The sequence below is a fragment of the Sus scrofa genome, chromosome 11, assembly GCF_000003025.6.
Source record: "Sus scrofa isolate TJ Tabasco breed Duroc chromosome 11, Sscrofa11.1, whole genome shotgun sequence".
In the NCBI taxonomy this organism is placed as follows: Eukaryota; Metazoa; Chordata; class Mammalia; order Artiodactyla; family Suidae; genus Sus; species Sus scrofa.
In genome coordinates this window covers 14,863,020-14,885,198 of record NC_010453.5, presented here as the reverse complement: position 1 = coordinate 14,885,198, position 22,179 = coordinate 14,863,020, and the positions used below count along the sequence as shown (strand labels likewise).

The 22,179-nt window shown below is 40.5% G+C and overlaps 1 long non-coding RNA gene across 1 annotated transcript in view; it reads left to right on the top strand.

Moving 5' to 3' along the window:
* The window catches only part of LOC102159588, a 225,532-nt gene that overhangs the window by 68,603 nt on the left and 134,750 nt on the right, over positions 1–22,179 (top strand). Inside the window, exon 3 of the long non-coding RNA XR_002336533.1 lies at positions 11,696–11,762. This is a non-coding gene — a long non-coding RNA (uncharacterized LOC102159588). The remainder of the gene's footprint in view (positions 1–11,695; positions 11,763–22,179) is intronic.

Below are 22,179 nucleotides of genomic sequence, written 5' to 3'. Positions count from 1 at the left end.
CAACTGAGGCTCCCTGCAGTTGTGGGGATGATGGTCACTTGGAAAATAGCCCGTCACAAGCCGAGGGGAGGAGCAGAGTGTCCAGTGAGGATGGAAGCCTGGGGACAGCCCTCTGTATCTGGGAACATGCAGCAGCTTTGCCACAGTGTGACCAAGGGCGATGCAGGGCAGCAGAAATGCCCACAGCAGCGTCCAGGGCTCATGGGCACCACCAGACATTCTAGTGCTTGGAAAGGCACTGGGAAATTACACGCAGGGCTGGGAACCACGTGAGGGGCCAAAAAACTCACCCTTCTCAATCCCACTCTGCCAGATGAGGTTCCTTTGCATAGCTGGGAAGAGGAGGAGTGGGGTCAAGGGAAACTCGATCGTCCATGGAATGCAATCGGAGAGCCTAAATGTGTTAGGCTGAGGTCCTCATGTGGCCCAACCCTGGGAAGACAGCATCTCCCCTCTCTTCCCGCTTTTCTCCTTCCTCCCTAACTCCACTCCACCAGCTGTGTGGAGTCAGCGAGTTCATTTCTTCAGCACAATTAGGTCAGACCAGAGCTGAATATCAAGCTGACGGAGGGGAGTTTAGTGCCAACATTGATTAAATGAGAAGGGAAAAGAAAGTTTCACTCTGAATCCAAATATGGACTTTCTAAGGGAAAAGGCTAATATTAGACTGCTTAAGGATTAGTCTGGGAAGAAATAACAATTCATTTATTATCAGAGAATCAAGGAGTTTCCATCCCTGTCAATACCTGACTGAAAAGAAGCCACACTTTTGTATTAATAGATGTTTAAAGTACTCAAGCTTTAGCAGTGTGGATACAAATTCTTAATTTGCTACATGGAAATTCTTGAAAAACTGTACATATTGCTGCTCTTCAGACACGTTTGCTGACACACATTATTCCTGCAGGGCTGTTTCTTAAGAGTTTTCTCACTACCACCGTCCCACCCCAGAACTAAAAGAGTAGTCTCTTGTCATAAGGGGGACAGCTTCTGACAGACTGGATTCCACATAGAAGCAACAATCTCATTAATGATGCTAAGTTTATATTGTAAATATATTATCACCACTCTCACACCAACTGCTTATGTTAAAAAATAATTACTAATTAGTTTGAGCATTGTAAAAAGGTGGCTAATTTTAACTCTTTTCCTCCTCCCTGTTTTAGAAAAAAAAAGTGAGTGATTCAGAGAAAGCAATCTGTTACCTGGAGGAATTTAGAATATTTTTAATGATCTTTGATCAGAGTGTTTAGGCATCTCATGGAAATGGTGGTTCAGGTAACAAGAAGTGAGTTGCAGTCTCCAGCTTTTATCTTTCTCCTTGAAAGTTAAGGATACAAAAGAAATCTCTTTGGACTTTAGCTCTGTTTCTTTTTTCTTTCCTTTTTTTTTTTTTTTTTGGTCTTTTTAGTGTTGTACCTCAGGCATATGAAATTCCCAGGCTAGGGGTTGAATTGGAGCTGCAGCTGCCGGCCTACACCACAGCTACAGCAACGTGGGATCTGAGCCACATCTGTGACCTATGCTGCAGTTCATGGCAATGCTGGATCCTTAACCCACTGAGCAAGGCCAGGGATCGAACCCGCATCCTCATGGATACTAGTCAGGTTTGTTATCGATGAGCCACAGCAGGAACTCCCTTACCTTTGTTTCTAATTGACCTCTGGGATGCCTGAGAAGATGTTGCCTGGACACTTGTCCTACCCACTGGCAGCAGGTGCAAATGCTCCTAGTTCTCTTCCTCTTCAGCCTCCCGCAGACCTCTGGTCCCTGTACGTCTCCTTGCTCTCTCAGGTACATCTTCCTCTGACTTTGCAGCCTCCCTCTTCAGCCAAGACCCCAAGGTGGAAACCTCTCTCCCAGGCCCCCATCTCCCTTGTCCATTGTGTCTTCTTCCACTTTCCAGCAGAATGCAAACCCCAGATACATCAACCATCATCTTTTATCTACTTTTAACCAGGACAGCCAGGGACTGCTGGCGTATATCATATATTTTTGTGTATTGATTCCATTACAAATTGTGGTTTCTAACATCGGTTGTTTCGTTAACACTGCTCAGAATCCTAGCCAGTCTCAGAGCTTTTAGGCATGATGTGGGGTTCAACTTTACATTTACTAGGCCTAGCCAAAGTCTAGCTCTGCCCCTGAAGTTGCAGGCACACGTTCTCGCCAAGCTCAGAAGTATCTTCCCTTTGCTGAGTTGTATTCAGTGGGCACAGGGGAGGATTCTGGGCTGGACAACTGGGGTTCTTATCCTGACTCCACTATTTACCCGCTATGTCATTTTGGCAAGTTTCTTCACTCTCTGAAGTCTCCATTTTTTCACCCATAAAGTGGATATTAAAAGGGAAGACTTTTAAGAATTTGTGAATAATATGACTATAATTTTAAAACCAGTCTAACGATCTTTATCGTTTACTTGGATTAGTTCATTTACTAAATACTGAATGTAATTGCTGGTACACTGAGTTTAAAATTTCCATCTTATGGACTTCTAGTTGTGGCTCAGCAGGTTAAGAACCCAACTAGTATCCACGAGGATTCAGGTTCAATCCCTGGTCTTGCTCAGTCGGTTAAGGACCTGGCATTGCCATGTGCTGCAGTGTGGGTCAAAGACACAGCTCTAATCTGGCATGGCTGTGGCTGTGGTGTAGGCCGACAGCTGCAGCTCTAATTCAGCCCCTAGTCCAGGAACTTCCATGTGCCTCACATGTGGCCCTAAAAAAAAAAAAAAAAAAAAAAAAAAAAAAAAACTCTATTTGTCCCCTGTTTCCTTTTATTTTTATTTATTTATTTATTTTTTGGATCTGTTCTTGCCCTCTTTTGGATTAATCGGAAAATTTTATTATTATATTTTTGCCTGTCATGATTAAATTAGTTTTGATTGGGTCAGGATACCATCATAAAGTATAGGATTAAAGATTTGGGTCAGGGAAATATAAGGATGAAATTCCTTATCCGGGCAACATGTTATTCTTTTATTTATTTTGCACCTACATTATACCACATTCTGTTCCATCTCTGGGAATTGAACAGGGAATAAAAACAGATAAATGTTCTGCTCTCGTGCCGTTTATCATCTAAAATAAAAAGAGTATGAACTCTGAGTTTAGACCGTCCTGGGTTTGGAAACTAGTGTTTTCACTAACTAGTGTGTGACTTTAGACAGTCGCCCTCACACAATGTATTCAAGTGTAAACACTGGAGTGGTTTCTTTGGAGGGTTATGTTGAAGACCAGAGACAACGTGTAGAAAGCTCGGGCACCGCTCGAGTGGGCACATAGACGGTAATCAATGGTGCTATAATTGATTGATTATTCTTACTATATTCACCAAGCTCTAACCATCGGGCTGCTCCGCCACAAACTAGTCTTATTAAATAGATGTCAAACGGAGACCGTTTTAATTGTCCTTTCTCTGCCTACACAGAGAAGTTGTAAAACGGTTGTGTATGTGTCTTAAATGTTTGTTTTTTTCCGCACTTTGGTTTTCAATTTTGTGAACATGATTTAACTCGTGGTCTGTGCGTTTGTAGTAATAATAGGATTTGGAATAATAACAACCATGTGTAACATATGGTGACATTTGCCATCTTCCTTGTGAAGACAGATGTTTAAGGTTAGTGTCATGTTGCTTCTGGTAATGATTATTAACTACTACGTCTAATGCTCATGTAAAAAGGATATGCGAGGCCATCAGGATCTTGACTTTAAAATAGTCGTATCTCCTAATACATCGACCTGGAATTGCGTAATTAATTAGCACGAAATGGCTTTTCAAATTCTCTGGCTCCTGATTACAGTGTTTCCCACTGGAACTAGTCAAACCCTTTATAATTATCATCATGTCAAAGTTATTACTGGCCCTTCTATGTATTTATCAGTTACCTGATCTCACCTAGACACCATGGGTGGAATCCCTCATGCTGTTCAATAATAGAGGCTTTTGATTATACCTCCCGGGAAAGGGCAACTTAACTGTAAAATTGTTGACTGAGTCTACTGCCAGAGAAGATTATGAGCCATGGTTCTGGAACGCTACTTTGGATACAAGTCACTGGGAGAGAGCAGGAACTGAGTGACAATGTGTTTGGGGCAAGGATTGGGAATTGTTACAAATACAGATTCCTGGGTTCCATTCCCTGAGCTGCCAATTGGCAGATGGGCTGTGCATAATCTCTTAATCTAAAGGGGAACACTCAGCAGGGACCTTTCGCTTCCTGCATCAGTGCCCAGGAATCAAAACTGCAGAGAGGGTGTTTGCTGACTTGTTATCCTTCAAAGCTCTTCTCATCATTTCTCCTGCAGTTATTCCACTCTAGCCAAGTGTACAACTTGACCTTGACCCCACTTAATTTTTTATAAACAATTCCTTACCAAGAAATTGAATGATTGAGATTTCTTGAACCAAAAACTGAGCTGTGCAAATGGACAATTTTAACTATAATTTACAGGAAAAATCTGAAATTAGAAATATTGCATCCATGATTGGCAAAATTAGAATTCAGATCCATTCAATTACTAAAGTATTTGTTGGAGACGTATGGAGGGCCAGCCAACTCACTGGACCTAGGGGAGAAATGTGCACAGAGGTCCAGGAGCTCAGCATCCATCAGACAAGATAAACATATACACAAAAAATAATAACATAATAGCATCGGTGTCAGGGCATGCAGAAAGATATGCGAACAACGATGAAGAAACATTTAATTTCATCTAGACGCTCAAGGAGAAAGTGCCATTTAGGTGGCCTTTGAAAAATAGGTAGAACTCCACGGAGAAGAGAGAGGAGAAGGGGTATTTCAGCAGAGGGAAAAGCAGGAGCTAGGATGTGGCTGGAGTAGAAGTACAGCAAATAAGCTGAGCGGGTTATGAAGGGCATTGCATGTCTGCCTGGGAGTTGGGTTATTTCTCTGTAGGGAGCAGGGAACGTTAGAGGCTTTTATGGAAGAATGACATGATCAGATCTGTGTTTTAGAAATACAGCTCTTGCAGTGACATTAAGCCAAGGTGGGTCGTGAACTCTACTGACCTTGGACTCCTTGATCCCTTGGCTGGCATGTCCTTTTCCTGCCGTTGGCCCTGGTTTGTACCTCCTCACCTGTTCTATGCCGTGTCCTAAAGCATCTGGCAGAGTACTTAATGCCTCCTGTCTCTGGGTCTCCGCTTTAGGTATTAGTTTTTCCAGGAAATCTTTCCAGACAATCCCATCCCTCCCCACTCCCCTAAGTGGGTCTAAGTGCACTTACCACATGCTCCCCAAATGCTCTGTGATTACCCCTATCAGGGCAGACAGTTTCAAACCTTGTCAGATGGTTTCAAAATACCCTGTTTTTCTCAATAGACTGAAAACTTCTTCCAGCCAGGGGATGTATCTTGTCCATTTTTGTGTTTAGAGTGCTGGCCGCTTCCCTGGTCTGGCTCCTAACGGACACTTTGTGTCTTCTTTGAATTGATTCACTTTAAATGAGAAACTAATGAGGTTTTTGTTTTTGCTTTTTTATTTGTTTGGTGTGTGTTGGATGTAGATGCATAATACATAGTGAGAAGTTCAGACTTGAATCAGACTCTGGGCTCTAAGCCTGTCTGCTCTTCACCACTGGGTGATTTGGGGGGAAATTTACTTTCTGAGTGCCTCCTGTTTTCTTCTTTCTCACATGGGGTTAATGACTGTACCTAATTCACGTGGGGCTTATGAGCAGTCAGTGGAATAAGATGGGGAATGGGTTCAAGAAATGCCTGCAGGATGCACATGGAGAGAGGATTGATGGGCTGATGGAAAAAGAGGCTGATATTAGATCTAGCTTCATATGATATCTAAGGATCAGGTCTGAGGATATATTTTATTTTTCAAATACATCTATCTTTATTTTTTTCTTTCAGAAGTTATGCTTGTTTACTTTATAATATCTAAATGATACAGACATATATAAAATATACAAATAAAAATTCTATACCTCTTAACTCCTTCATTCAGTCCTACCTAAAGATAAAAATAAGTTTTTACAGTGTACATACCCTTTTCCAGGTGTAGAAATAGATGAAATAGATATGGATTCAGCTGGATGGATGGATGGATGGATGGATGGATGGATGAATAGATGGACAGGCAAGTGTTAAAGCAAATTTAGTAAAATGTTGGTAAAATGATGGTGGTAGAATCTAGGCGATGGATATACAAGTGTTGTATACAGTTCTTTTAACTTTGTTATTCAGCTGAAACTTTTCTTAATAAAATATTGAAAAAATAACATGGCATCCACAGGTAGAGACTTTATAATATATATTAAGTGGAGAAGACCAGGTTATAGACTATCATGTATGTTGTGACACTAGTTTGTTAAATAGATATTTACATATATAAATTATAATATAATATTAAAATAATAATAATATGAATGTAAACATAGATAAGTTTGTAGATATAGATCTGTCTTTATATCTGTATATTAACCCATACCTATATCCCTATGAATATTCATGTCTGGGACACAAAATACAACATTTACATAGGAACTTAGAAAAGCTAAAAATAAAGAGATGAAAAAAGTACATATTTATATCTTACAAATGTTAACCAAAAGAAAACTGGGATAGTTGTATCAAAAATGTAGACTCTGAGGAAAAAATGCGTTACTAGAAGAAGAAAAACATTTCATAAAGTAAGATAGTTCATTAAGAGTATAATAATTCTAGCTTTATATGTTTCTAATAAGATAGCCCCAAAGCATATAAGGAAAAAATCAACAGAATTAGAAAGACAGATAAAGCAACCAGAAGAAATGGAGCTTTTAACAAACAGGTAGTCATTAAAACAGAGTAGATCTGTCCCTCATGATTAACAAACTTGACCTAATGTCTAAAGAAAATATCAACCAAAATAATATGCTGAGCTGTAGCTCCTTTGAAAAACGTTGAGTGAGTGAAATCAATCAGAGCCTTCATGTTCTTTGACTACACTGAAATTATGGTAGAAATATGAGTTCCCATCATGACACATCGGAAACGAATCTGACTGGGAACCATGAGGACGCAGGTTCAATCCCTGGCCTTGCTCACTGGGTTAAGGATCTGGTGTTGCTGTGACTGTGGTGTAGGCTGACAGCTTGGCTCCGGTTCCTAGCCTAGGAACTTCCATATGCTGTGAGTGTGACCCTAAAAAGCCAAAAAAAAAAAAAAAAAGGGAAAGAAAAAAGAAATTACGGTAGAAATATATAAAAGAAAGAAAATGAGATAAATGAAAATTAACAAATATTTTGAACTGAGCAAAAATAAACCAATGGGACCTAATCAAACAGACAAGCTTTTGCACAACAAAGGAAACCAAAAAGAAAACCAATAGACAACTTACAGAATGGGAGAAAATAGTGTCAAATGATGCAATGGATAAGGGCTTCATCTCTAGCATATACAAGCAACTTATACAACTCAACAGCAAAAAAGCCAACAACCCAATGGAAAAATGGGCAAAAGACCTGAACAGACATTTTTCCAAGGAAGATGTACAGATGGCCAAAAAGCACATGAAAAAATGCTCAACATCCCTGATTATTAGAGAAATGAAGATCAAAACTACCACGAGATACCACCTCATACCAGTCAGAATGGCCATCATTAATAAGTCCACAAATAACAAGTGCTGCAGGGGGTGTGGAGAAAAGGGAACCCTCCTGCCCTGCTGGTGGGAATGTAAGCTGGTACAACTACTATGGAGAACAGTATGGAGGTACCTTAGAAATCTATACATAGAACTATCATATGACTCAATATTCTCACTCTTGGGCATCTATCCGGACAAAACTTTCCTTGAAAAAGACACATGCACCTGCATGTTCATTGCAGCTCTATTCACAATAGCCAAGACATGGAAACAACCCAAATGTCCATTGACAGATGATTGGATTAGGAAGATGTGGTAATATATACACAATGGAATACTACTCAGCCATAAAAGAGAAAGACATAATGCCATTTGCAGCAACATGGATGGAACTAGAGACTCTCATACTGAGTGAAGTAAGTCAGAAAGAGAAAGCCAAATGCCATATGCTATCACTTATATCTGGAATCTAATATATGGCCAAATGAACCTTTCCACAGAAAAGAAAATCATGGACTTGGATAATGGACTTGTGGTTGACAAAGGGGAGGGGAAGGGAGAGGGGTGGATGGGGAGCTTGGGGTTAACCATTGCCTTTGGAATGGATTAGCAATGAGATCCTGCTGTGTAGCACTGGGGACTATGTCTAGTCACTTATGATGGAGTCTGATAATGTGAGAAAAAAGAATGTATACATGTATGTGTAACTGTGTCACCATGCTGTACAGTAGAAAAAAAATTGTATTGGAGAAATAACAAAAAAGAAAAAGGAAAAAATATATGTATGATCTTTGGTATTTATATATTAAATGATTATATTAAAGTGGCCATTGGAAAAAAAGCATGTACCCTAAATTCACAATTCAAAATAATCAAAAAAATGGTGTTTCACTGCAGAAACTCATCTTAAAATGAGTAGAAATATAATTAATCCTCAAAAAATGTATTGGGGAAATAACAATAAAAAATTTAAAAATATTTCGAATGAATGACAATGAGAATACTGTGTATCAAAATTTGTAGTCTGTAGCTGAAGCCATTCTAGAGAGACATTTATGCTTTTAAATGGAGTAGAAAAGAAAGGCTGAAAATTCAATGATGAAAGTGTCCGTCTCAGAAAATTAGATCTGTTAAAGCCAAATAAAGTAGAAGGAAGGAAGTAATAAAGACACGAACAGAAATCAGTGAATTAGAAGATAAATATGTACTATATAATAGATTCAACAAAGCTAATATTTTAAAAATAAATTTTTAAAAGACCAAGAATATGTACAAATCCCTGATCAAGAAGAATTAAGAGAGGACATAAGTTATCCTTATTAAGAAGTAAATAAAGGAGTTTTGTATGATCTCACAGACATTCATAAGATAATGAGGTTATATAAACATCTTTATGCCAACCAAGTTGAAAATTTATATGAAATAAATAAGCTCCTAGAAAAATACAAATTACTCAAATTGGTAGAAATAGAGATTTTTGAAACTCTACTATCTATTTAAGAAAATGAATCTTGGGAGTTTCCGTTGTGGCTCAGTGGTAATAAACCCAACTAGTATTCAAGAGGACATGGGTTCGATCCCTGGCCCTGCCTAGTGGGTTACGGATCCAGCATTGTCATGAGCTGCAGTGTAGGTGGAAGACACAGCTTGGATCTGGTGTTGCTGTGGCTTTGGCATAGGCCAGCAGCTACAGCGCCAATTTGACCCCCAGCCTGGAAACGTCCATGTGCTGTGGGTTTGCTATTTAAAAAAGAAAGTAAAAGAAATTGAATCTTAATAAGGACAATAATGATGACAGGGATGATAGTTGGATAGCCTCTTAGACCCGAGCTTCCATTCTTCATACTGTGGGGCTTTTATTAGAATAAAGCCCGGGGGAAAAAAAAAAAAAGAATAAAGCCTGGGTTCTCCTCCTTATTCCCCTGACAGGAGAGCGGATGGTGTGACAGAGGAGTTGAGGGAAGGAACTGGTGTGCTCAGCTCAGGTTTGCCTTCTCTTTATTCAGACCTGACTTCCTGCTGAGAGAAGTCTTGTGACGGCTCTCTTTTCTGCAGGAAATAACCTGCTTGCTCTTCCCAAGGAGACCGGAAATTGTCCAGTGTGTTTAGAGGTGGGAGGAAAAGTTGTCTTCTGGGAAAAAATACTAGCCAGGCTGCAGGTCTGAAGTCATTGTCTCTGACTGACTATATCAATAATAAAAATACCATGTAAAGTTTCATCTGCCTTACTCTATCTCTCAATTTTTTTCCAATCTGGGAAAAGAAGAAAGCAGTATTATTTATTAATCTTATAAATTTCTGTCTAATAAGTGGCTTAATTCTCTCATTTGTAAAATGAGGTAATAATGGTATGAAATGAATTAATATGCATAAAGTGATTAGAACCTTTCCCGGCAAATAATAAGCACTTAATAAATGTTAGTTACTACTTTCTTCGGAATATTTAAATTCTTCCTTGATTCCAGAACAGGGCTAAATGCTTTACATTGCGTTCTTTCATGTAATATTTAGAAGAAATCTATGAGGTAGACATTATGATTAGTTATTCTTATGTAACAGATGAAGATGTTGACATTCGGGAAAGTTAAGTACCTTTGTCCAAGGTCTCACTTCAAAATACACAACTCCCTCTTGCAAATATAAGCCTTTGGTGATTAAGTGGGTCAGACAAGAGGGAGCAAAGGATTCACACGCATTTGTCACCAATTCTGGAGAGGAAATTTAGGGTGCAGGTCTACTGATGGTCAACCAATAGCATCAAGTTTGGAGAAAATGACATGTTTGTTATGATGTCTAAAAAGACCCAGTTTAACAGGAGTAATATTCAAAACAACACTATATATTCATGGAACTCCAAATATGCTCAAGAATCTTCACCAACATTGTAAATATCACACAATGTAAGTATTAAAAGTGAAAGAGTTGGGTCTTTTCAAATGTCACTAACCTTTGGACCTCCAACTCCAGTTCTCCTTGGAGTTTTCCCAACTTCTTGAGACGGTCTGATGGAACACGATCAAGATCAGATTAAGTTAGATGGGCCCACCCTTACAAACAGTTCCAAAACCACTTTCCCCTTTCCTCATCCCTCCCACTAAGCTGGGCTAGCCAAAACCTTCTTTCCTTTCAGCATGAACGTGAGCTCTGCGATCAGGCTCACCACACAATCTTTTCCTAATCATTCCTTGAAAAGAAGAAGGAAAGACCTTTTTGGAAAGAATATATGATATCTGAAGCAGATCTTTGGATCACTGTTTGGTGTAAAAACATGATTTTTTTTTTTAAGACAAAAACATGCAGTCCCCTTAAGCAGATTTGGATCTTGCTGATATTCATGCAGGTGTTTGGAAATGTTCACAACCTGAAACGAGGCCAGGAATTAGAGAAAAAGATATGCTTCTTACACTTTAGTGGAAGGGTTTATGGGATGGAGGGTATTTTCAAGACTACATTCATTTCTGGAGCCAAAATTGTATCATGCTGCAAACGGGGCTATGTTTTAAATTGCAAAGTGCTGTTTAAATAAAGTCGAGTTATCCAAATATCTGGAGTTAAGGAATTAACAAACATTCAGAACAGGTGAACAAAATGAGAAACGCTTTCAAGCTTTTTTTTTTTTTTAAGGTATTTGTGTGAAGTCTTTTTTAATGAATACATTTGACACATCACATTATAAAAGTTTAAGGTGTACAGGTGTGTTACTTTGATACACTTGTATCTTGCAATATGATTGCCAATACAGTGATGTTTATCACATTACATAATATAGCACAGTATTATTGTCTGCATTCACTATGCTGTGTATTAGATCTCCAGGGCTTCTTCCTTATTTGTTACAAATTTGTAACCTCAGTTACCACAGTCTTCATCCCTCCCACCCCATTCCCTGATAACCACTGTCCTACTCTCTTTTATGTTTAACTTTTTAGATTCCACATATAAGTGATATCACACAGTACTTGTCTCTGACTGGCAAGTTGAAATCTATTCAGAGAGACCTCAGTTTCCCTAACTGCAATTAGGACTCCATTAAGCACGTTGACATGTAAAGAGGATTTTTATATAAAGCCTATATTTCACCTTGACTTTCTTGCAGATGGCAACTATAAAACCGCAAATATCCGAGCCAGAGTTTCCTTATGTTGAAGCTTCACACCCAAAGAGTAAGTAAAATGCTTTTCAAAAGTACCATTAGCTCAGCTACTTCCTCGTATTATATGGTACCCAGGTGGCTTTTAAGTGTTAATACAACTTCCCCAAAACTGCCTCCCTGGATCCCAGGGATTAACTCAGGCCCTTGGAAGGTAAGATCTGCTCATTATTTTAAAATTCTCTATAGTTTCTTTACAGGGCATATTCAGTTGGGCCACCCCAGAGTTTCCACTTTATAAAATGCCCCTTCCCAACAAGAAAGAATATTTATGAAGCTTATTCTGACATCTCTGAAATTAAAGTAATAATTTTTTTTAATTGCCAATCTGAAATTGATGTTCCCTTTCCAGTGAGAAAGAGTGGTTTTTATGATGCTTGTTCCGACACTTCTGATATTAGCACGCTTTTAAGCCTGCCCTTCCGCAACGAAGGGGAAGTAGTGAAAATCTCTTTGGGCGTCTGGGAACAACATCACCATGTGAGTGAGGTCTTAGAGAAACATACTCCCCTGGCCCTTTCACTGGTTTCTTTTTATTTTTTTCTAGTTAGATTTCAGTTTTATAAAATTCAGAATCAAACAGTCTACTCATATGGGACACGTGTAATGGGCTTAAGCAATAAGGACGAACAAATGAGAATGGAGAGGATGACCATCTTCGAATTTAAAATAGCGGTTACATCGAGGGGGCAAAGTAGGGAATGGGAAGACTGGAAACGATGGCACGGCCAGCGCTCAGGTTTCCATGGAGCGGGCTCGTGGGGCTTTGTTTTTATGCTCTGTAGCTAACTTGCCATTGCCTCACACAGATTCTCTTGTATATGCAAAACGTTGCTAAAACAATATTTTAGTGTATATGATATGATTGTACGTATTTGTGTGTGTGTGTGCATGTGCACGCACATGTCGCTGTATCTTTGTATTCCCTTCTTATCCATCCATTCTTTTGTCTGTTTTCTCTAGGGAATAGATTATGTTTTTAGACTTAATTTTGCTGGAGTATAGTTGACTTACAGTGTTGTCTTAGTTTCAGGAGTACAGCAAAGTAAATCAGTCATACATATGAATATATCCATTCTTTTTTCTCATATAGGTTATACAAACTATTGAGTAGATTTCCCATGCTGTATTGTTCTCTTCTTTTTGTAGAAATCATACCCAAAGTTCTGGGCTTGTGCCCTTTTTCTCTTTCTCCCCAAACTCTCTTTATGTACCTTCACAAAAGGATTTTCATAGAGCAAGGGTCAATGAAAATCATAGCCGTTGGCAGTCCTGAATGACCCCAAATACTAAGCAAAAACCTGTATGTTCCACTGGCAAACACCATCAACCAAGGGGGAAGAGAAAAATGAAGTTTACATGGGAGGTGTGGAAGAATAAAAGATAAAAAAAAGGGGTAAACATTCAAAGTAAGAGAAAGCATGAGAGGTGTTGGCCTCTGTTTCTAAAGAATCCATCAGGGAGTTCCCGTCGTGGCGCAGTGGTTAACGAATCCGACTAGGAAGCATGAGGTTGCGCGTTCGGTCCCTGCCCTTGCTCAGTGGGTTAACGATCCGGCGTTGCCGTGAGCTGTGGTATAGGTTGCAGACGCGGCTCGGATCCCGCGTTGCGGTGGTTCTGGCGTAGGCCGGTGGCTACAGCTCCGATTCAACCCCTAGCCTGGGAACCTCCATATGCCACAGGAGCGGCCCAAGAAATAGCAATAACAACAACAACAACAAAAGACAAAAAGACAAAAGACAAAAAAAAAAAAAAAAAAAAAAAAAAGAATCCATCAGGCAGCTAGAGTGGTTCTGCCTGCTTGGGAATCAATCATCAGAGATGCGAGTAAGGTCTCCATTGACAACCAGAGGAGAAGTGTTCATGGCAAAACCGAGAAAAACATTTTGCTCAAGCTTATAAGAGCAAATATACACAAATTCTAAAAAGACATTTTCCAACTACATTTATATAAATTATATTCCATGTTGCTGATCAACATTACTTTTTTTTTTTTTTTTTTGTCTTTTTGCCTTTTCTAGGGCCACTCCTGCGGCATATGGAGGTTCCCAGGCTAGGGGTCCAATCGGAGCTGTAGCCACCAGCCTACACCACAGCCACAGCAACGTGGGATCCGAGCCTTGTCTGCAACCTACACCACAGCTCACGGCAACGCCGGATGGTTAAACCCACTGAGCAAGGGCAGGGATCGAACCCGCAACCTCATGGTTCCTAGTCGGATTCGTTAACCACTGCGCCATGACGGGGACTCCAATCAACATAACTTTTAAATCAAATTTATTTTCAGAATGATAACCTGAACAAAACTGTTATACTTGTGTGTGCATTGCTGGGTTAGTGCGACCAATGACCATAGATGATACACAGTAACTAATAATTGTGTGGGAGGTTAAAAAAAAAGTCTACTGTTTCATGTTCTATTTGTAACTATTAAATGCCCGACTTGAGAAAGAGAAAACAATTTGTTAAATTACAAGTTCAGTAACAAAAATTATGATATCTGAACAACCTTGCCTAAATGAAACCTGTGTGTCAGGGGATTTGATGCATGATGCCACAGCTTAAATTTTACTCTTGAGGCTTTACCGTGTCTCCAGGAACACGTTGAAATTATAGCTTTGAGCTGGTCAGATCCATACACTTGATTCCTTAGGTAAATTATGCTTTAAGCATTTTCTCAATTTATAATGCCTTTAAATGATATTGGATCCCAGAGCGTTTGGACCTCAAAATACAGAAAAAAAAATGTTGCTGATTTTTAAAAATAGAATTCCTTTTTATTAAAACATGTACATGCACTACAGAAAAGGTAGGAGATGCATATAAGCTGAAAGAAGCAGAAAGTCATGCATAGTTCTAGCATTTAGAAATCAAGACCAAAGTTCCCATTGTGGCTCAGTGGTTAACGAACCTGACTAGGAACCATGAGGTTGTGGGTTCGATCCCTGGCCTCGATCTGTGGGTTAAGGATCCAGCGTTGCCATGAGCTGTGGTATAGGTTGTAGATACGGCTTGGATCCTGTGTTGCTGTGGCTGTGGTGTAGGCCGGCGGCTACAGCTCTGATTGGACCCCTAGCCTGGGAACCTCCATATGCCACTAGTGTGCCCCCCCCAAAAATAGAAATCAAGACCATTGTACCATCTCAGTATATATTCTTTTCTCCATCGTTTACAATGGCCACATGGTAAAACATTGCATGGATATACCATAGTTGATTTAACCAGTCCCTCATTGTTAGAAATTTAGGGTTGTTTTCCATTTTTGGCCATAATTCATAAAGTGGCAATAAATATCTCTGGAACATAAATAAATATCTGTACGGATTCATTTGATTTCTGCAATTAACTTTGAGCAGAAGAGAAAATTAAAAAATGGAGGCAGCAAAGGAGCCTTGCTTTCTGTAAGGTCTCCTCTGGCTTCCACAGGCCACCTGGGCTACAGTCAGACTCCTGCTGATCCTGTGGGTTTGGAAGGCAGCCTCCATATGACCCAGAAATCTCATTCCTGGGCATGTATCTGGATAAAATTACAATTCAAAAGGATACATGCACCCCTGTGTTCATAGCAGCACTATTCACAATAGCCAAGATATGGAAACAACCTAAATGTCCATTGACAGATGAATGGATTAAGAAGCTGTGTGATATATAATACACACACACAGTGGAATACCACTCAGACATAAAAAAGAACAACATAATGCCATTTACAGCAACATGGGTGCAACCTAGAGATTATAGTACTAAGTGAAGGAAATCAGAAAAAGAAAGACAAACACTATATGACATCACATATGCAGAATCTAAAATATGGCGCAAATGAACCTATCTACAAAACAGAAACAGGCCCACAGACATAAAGAGCAGACTTGTGGTTGCCAAGGGAGAGGAGGGAGGGAGTGGGATGGACGAGGAGTTTGGGGTTAGTAGATGCAAACCATTACATTTGGAACGGATGAGCAATGAGGTCCATAGCACAGGGAACTATATCCAATCTCTTGGGAGAGAAAATGATGGAAGATACTGTGAGAAAAAGAATGTGTGTGTATGTATGATTGGGTCACTGTGCTGTACAGGAGAAATTGGCACAACACTGTAAATCAACTATAATTTAATTTTAAAAAAAGAGAAAACCTAAAAAAATGTTAAAAACATAAAAACAAACAAACAAACAAAAACAAAGATGTTTGCTCTGCACATCTTCACTGTGAGAGGTCAGTGTGTCTCCCGGAAGGCTCTAGGTATGAGTCATCTTCCAGATTCAGAAGGAGAAACAGCTCTGGGGTTAATAATTGTGACTAGGCTGGAGAAGGCTACAGACTGGGAAGCAGAGGAGTGAGGGCACAGATGGGGACGGTAGAAAGAGTTCTTTGAGCATCTCTCCTACCAGTATACCCTACTGACTTGAGAAACACCCATACAACCCTGCCAGGACACCCTCCCCCGACCCCAGGCACCACGAACCCTCAGGTGGGGGCAGAGTTAGGAATAGGCTGTGTCCTTGATTTTGCCCTGGCAGGGCCAGGGCCCGCTCTCTGCTCTCCCACTGCAAAACCTCCGTGAGCCCTCAGCGCCCATGTAGAGAGGTGTAACTCTTCATCCTGGAAGTGAAGGGACCTCGTCCTCTCCCTCCTGCTCCAGCCTCACTGACCACGCACCAAAGCAGAGACTGTACCCTCAGCTCCTTCAGCAGGAATGTCTGTCCTTACCTCCAAAGTTTCTGTCTTTTCTTTATAACAAGGTTTTCCTATCCATTTTGCTCTATCTCCCTGTATGTGTACATAGTCTGGGGCCAAGGAACGTATGCACAGTGGAAGAAGGACAGAGGCAATGAGGGAAACACCATTTCTGAACCATTTTCCAAAGGAAGTGTCATCCAGATGGGTTGCATAAAATTTCCAAAAGGAGAAACAACCTGTACTTGACCTACAGCATTTTCATGTTTACATGTTATTTAAATGCAGACGTTATTGGCATTTGGGAGCTCTCTTGAAAGTCATTTAAATAATAACCTAGATAATGGAATGTCCAGGAGCATACATGAGAGGCATCCAGGATGCTTTGCTTCTGAGGAGGATCCTAGGAAATAGGACATTAATGGAATAGAGGGGCATTCATGCTAAAGAAAGTCACAGTTCTTGAAAAGAAGAGAAGCTTCTCATATAAAATAGAAGACCAGTCCTGGAGGCAATAAATTCTGCAGCTGGTAACAGCCTGTGATTCTGGGTAATGGAGATGGAAGGAGACTTATACTTTTTATTTGGGGCTCTGCTTTCTGGATCTTTTAAAAATTACTATGATATGCATGCCTTGCTTTTAATAAAAGAAAAACACTTTAAATAACTATAATGGATATACCCTTTCAAAATAAATGCTTAGATTTCAGGTCCTCAGGCTGTGACTCAACATGTTTAATCTTCTAAAGAAACTGCCTTCACAGACTGCGTAGCACCCAATTACTACTGTTGTTTCAACTGAACATCTATTAACGATAACAAAATGGTCTATAAAATAAAAATTAGATATCGTTTATAGGAATTTCTTCAAAATCTAAACATTAATGCAAAATACAGAAAGCAATGTGAGCCTAAAACAGATGCTCCTATCCTTTCCCCATAAATCACCTTGTTTTACTTATTCCTAAATTCACCCAGTGTCATGAAGCTAAATATTTTTGACTTAAATTTAGTATAAAAATGGTACAGAATAATAATACCAAATAAGAGTGCTATTAAAGCAATGGCCCTTAAAAATCACTGGTGTTTGAATTCTATTTTATGAAAATGTAATTTTCTTCTTCATTCTCTAGCCCAGGTGAAATGAGATTGAGCTTGACAAAGTATCATGTTTATTCTTCCTTGTTTATTAATAGGGGACCAAGAAGGCCTTTTAAATGAAATGTAATTCAATAGAATTAGTTTGAAAATAAATAGAGCACATGTAGTTAACTCCGCTTTTGAAATTAACCTATCAGGCGCCGATCTCTGTAATTAAAGAATCCTAATTCACAATTCTCTGAATCACTGCATTTGGCAGGCAAATGCCAGTAATTTTCATTTCACAACACAGTGCCTCAGACAGTAATAAGCCAGAACGAAACACATGCAGGTTTAATCAGGTAACAAAGCATGTCAAATACTTACCCTGAAACAAGGGAGTCTGGCACATGAAGTGTGAACCTCCGAGAAGTCCCTTAGGGGATGTTATAGTCTCCAAGCTGTACCTTTTCACAGCTTCTGATGACACCTTTAAGAGGGAAAAAAAGTCTCACTCAGAAGAGGTGTCAAAACAAATCACGCTCAGTGGGACTTCTGGGGGCCGAAGATACAAACACAGACACACACACACACAAATATATATTGATATAAATGTGGAAGCAAATATATTCAATGAAAGATATTTAAAGAATGGTCTTTGTTTATCATCAAGTAATGTTGGCCCTCACAAGAAACAATGCTGTATTTAACTCTGAGAAAAGTGTTTAAAAGTTGACCTTTGGTCTACGGGGCTCCCAACTCACTGTTTCAGAGCCCAGGAGTAAACCGGTAAGGTTCTGCTCTTAGATGGAAAACCAAAGGGCAGGAGGACTTTCGAAGGCTCTCCTGTGACAGTTCCAAGGATCTTGAGTAAAGGACCTGATGTCTAAAATCCATGCTCTATGGAGCAGCCAAGGAGCCAGTGAGGAGAAAATTTTGCAAAATGCATTTTGCATAGCTCACATTTCCAAAGCCAAGTCCCATCCACCAGTGGGCAAAGTTGATCACAATGGTTCCTCCCTTAGATTTGGACAGGCAGCTTGGCCACCTCGGCACCCTGCTTTGGCTTTGCCTCTCCTCAGGGGTGAAGAGGCCACAGGGCCAAGGGGAAGTGCCAACCTGAAGCTCTGTCACCAAGACCCTAGTAGGTGGTCCCCTGCACAAGCCCATTTCCAAGGTCCTTGAGGGCTCTTTCGAGGTCCATCCTCCTGAGGGCAGCGTTGGTTGTTGGGGTACACACTCTAGGCAAAAGGGGGTGATCAAGAGCTGGTGGACTGAGTGGCTCTGGCTTGGCCCCGAGTGCTAGGCTACCCGTGGGAAGCACTCCACGCCTTTGATGGGGTGGAGAGGTTCAAAGCAGGAAACTGAGAGTGAGTCCTGGCTGGAGGGAGTGGATCTGTATATTCCCTTTCTCCAGCCCCACATTATTAGGAAAGGGCCAGGTCTCATTTCTGGAGAGAAAGTGGATCTAGGTTAATTTGCGAGCTTAGGATCTCAACAGGGTGATTTGCTTAGTTTTGTTCCGTTTTACTTTCTGGTCTTTGGGATCAAGAACCTCTCCTTACTGGTTTTCCATGATTATTTGATATCTAATGAAAAACTTATATTCAACCATAATCACGAAATGAAATGTAAAAATGCCTAGTAAAGAAACATAGTGAAGGAGTTCCTATTGTGGCTCAGTGGGTTAAAAAACCAATTAGTATCCGTGAAGATACAGGTTCAATCCCTGGCCTCACTCAGTGGGTTAAGGATCCCGCATTGCCACAAGCTGCAGTGTAGGTCACAGAGGCAGCTCGGATCTGGCATTGCTGTGGTTGTAGCACAGGCCAGCAGCTGCAGCCCTGATTCAACCCCTCACCAGGGAAACTCTATATGCCGAAGGTGCAGCCCTAAAAAGTAAAAAAGAAGAAACAAACACAATACAGAGTCTTTGCTTGTCCATTGAATATATAATCAAGCCAGTCAAAAGATAAAACTTCACAAGAAAGTATGCAAGTAACGGATTAAAGCTTTTTAATTAAATGAAAGTATTTTTTGGAAAACGGGAACAGCATATCTCTATATTTATTGCAACAATGAGCAATACATTTCCATTTAATAACAAGTAAAGCACAATTATATAAATAATCATTTCTTTTCAAATTTTAATATTAAAGGTATTATTCCAAAGAAGTAAAATATTTCAGGCATGAGCTAAAATTTGCATTTAGCAAACAAAAATATGATGCCTGGCACTGTGTGATCTGTTTCTCTGTTTAAAATTTTAGGACACAAAAGTGCTGCATGGTCACAGGGAATGACAGAATTAAAGTGACTGAGGTTCTGCTGCTTGTACTTTATGTTCAGTATCTGTTGTGAATTGTTTTCCCCCACCTTCATATGTTGCACCCTAATCCTCAGAGTGACTTTTTTGGAGATTGGGTCTTTAAGGAGGTGGCTAAGATTAAATAAGGTCATTAGGGTAGGGCCCTGATCTTATGGGATTGCTGTTCTTCTAAGAAGCGGAAGAGACACCAGAAATATCTCTCTTCCTTTGTGCTCAGAGGAAGGGCATGTGAGGGCACAGGGAAGAAGGTGGCTGTCTGCAAGCCGAGAAGGGAGGCCTCTCTAGAAACCAACCCTGCTGACACTTGGCACTTGTACTTCTAGCCTCCAGAACTGCGAGAAAATTAATTCTGTGTTTAAGCCACTTTGTCTGTGCTGTTTTGTTATGGTAACCAGAGCTGACTAATCCACTACCATTGTTTGATCATTTTTTTGTTTTGAACCTACTGTTTAATCACAGGAATGCGTCGTACCATAGGGCATGAACACAGGCGCTGTCATGGAGGCATGAGTGATCAGTTCCAAAAGCCCAGCCACAAACTCCTGAAAGGAACATGAGCTGTTCAGTTGGTGTGGTGGGGGCCAGCTGGGAAGGTGGATTCTCTGTGTTCACTTCCATGTAAAATGCTGTGTTTATTAAAGAATGCATAATCGAGGCATGCTAATTTGAAGGTTACCAAGATATTTTTATACATAAAATCAACAGTAACTTCAGCAATTATCCTATACCAAGTATAGATGGGAACAGATTTTTTTTTTTTTCAGGAAAGCATACTTTATCACTGATATTGTTCAGAATCCCCAGCCCATGGAGATAATGAAGAGCAGATCCACTTTCAGTGGATTTTAGCCTTGTTTTTAAAGTCTCTGCAAACCACACACTCATGTATGACCTGCATTCAGGGGGAACTGCTTCCACTGCCCCTCCTTCATTCTGGGTCCCCTGAAAAGTAGCCCATTTGTCTCAAGGAACAGTGGCCACAGGCCTCACAGTGGGCTCCATCATCACATGGTAATTTAGGCATTGTGATGCCAACAGAAGGGCACTGACCATCTGCCACTGTCACCTCTGGGTTGAAATATGAACAGAACCTCCTAACACATTTAAGAAGGAGTTCCTTCAGGCCACAGAGGGCCTAGTTCATGTGGGGGGAGAAATCAAGAGTAGTGAGCCTCTTTCCAGCTAAGAAGCATTTCCTTTTTTTTTTTTTTTTTTTTGTCTTTTTGTCTTTTGTCTTTTTTTTTGTTGTTGTTGTTTGTTGTTGTTGTTGTTGCTATCTCTTGGGCCGCTTCCGCGGCATATGGAGGTTCCCAGGCTAGGGGTTGAATCAGAGCTGTAGCCACCGGCCTACGTCAGAGCCACAGCAACGCGGGATCCGAGCCGCGTCTGCAACCTACACCACAGCTCACGGCAACGCCGGATCGTTAACCCACTGAGCAAGGGCAGGGACCGACCCCGCAACCTCATGGTTCCTAGTCGGATTCATTAACCACTGCGCCACGACGGGAACTCCCAGAAGCATTTCTTAAACTTAAAATTCTTTGGTGTCAGCAAGCGATGCAGGAGTCTTTTTGGTGTATGTTTTCGGAGGGTCTTTGAATGGTGCTATTATAGCAGGTAGTGCTGACAGAGGACCTGAGTTCTACTCTTGGCTCTGATACAAATGTTCCATGTGGTTTAATGCCTCTCTAAGTTTGGCATCTCCAATGTTACTTACACTGGAGAGGATCATTTATACCATGCTTAGTCAACGGCAATCTATGGAGCAGAAAGGAGCTTGGGTTGGTTTTAGGAGCCAGGAGGGAGAAGTCTGAATGCTAAAATAAAGGGAAGATAAGAAATTCTAGGGGTTCCCATTGTGACTCAGCAGGTTAAGGACCCAACTAGTATCCATGAGGATACAGGTTCGATCCCTGGCTTTGCTCAGTGGGTTAAGGATCTGGCAATTGCTGTGAGCTGTGGCATAGGTCACAGATGCAGCTCGGATCTGGCATTGCTGTGGCTGTGGTGTAGACTGGCAGTTGCAGCTCTGATTCAGCCCCTAGCCTGGGAACTTCCATATACCGCAGGTGTGGCCCTAAAAAGAAAAGAGAAAAAGAAATTCTAGCTCTCCTTTCCCAAGGTGCTTCAAGCAGTTCTGCGGCTGAAAACCCTGCCATTCATCTCCGCCTTAATAATTACATTTTCTGAGCACTCCTGTGGTTCACCATATCATTTTTTAGTTGAGTGCCAATTATCTCCTTGATGTAGAGCAGAACTCCACTCCTCCATCTCTTGGGCAGAAAATGTAAGAAGAATCGTGACTAGGGGAAGCAGGAGAGCCACCTGAAAACACCACTAAAGTA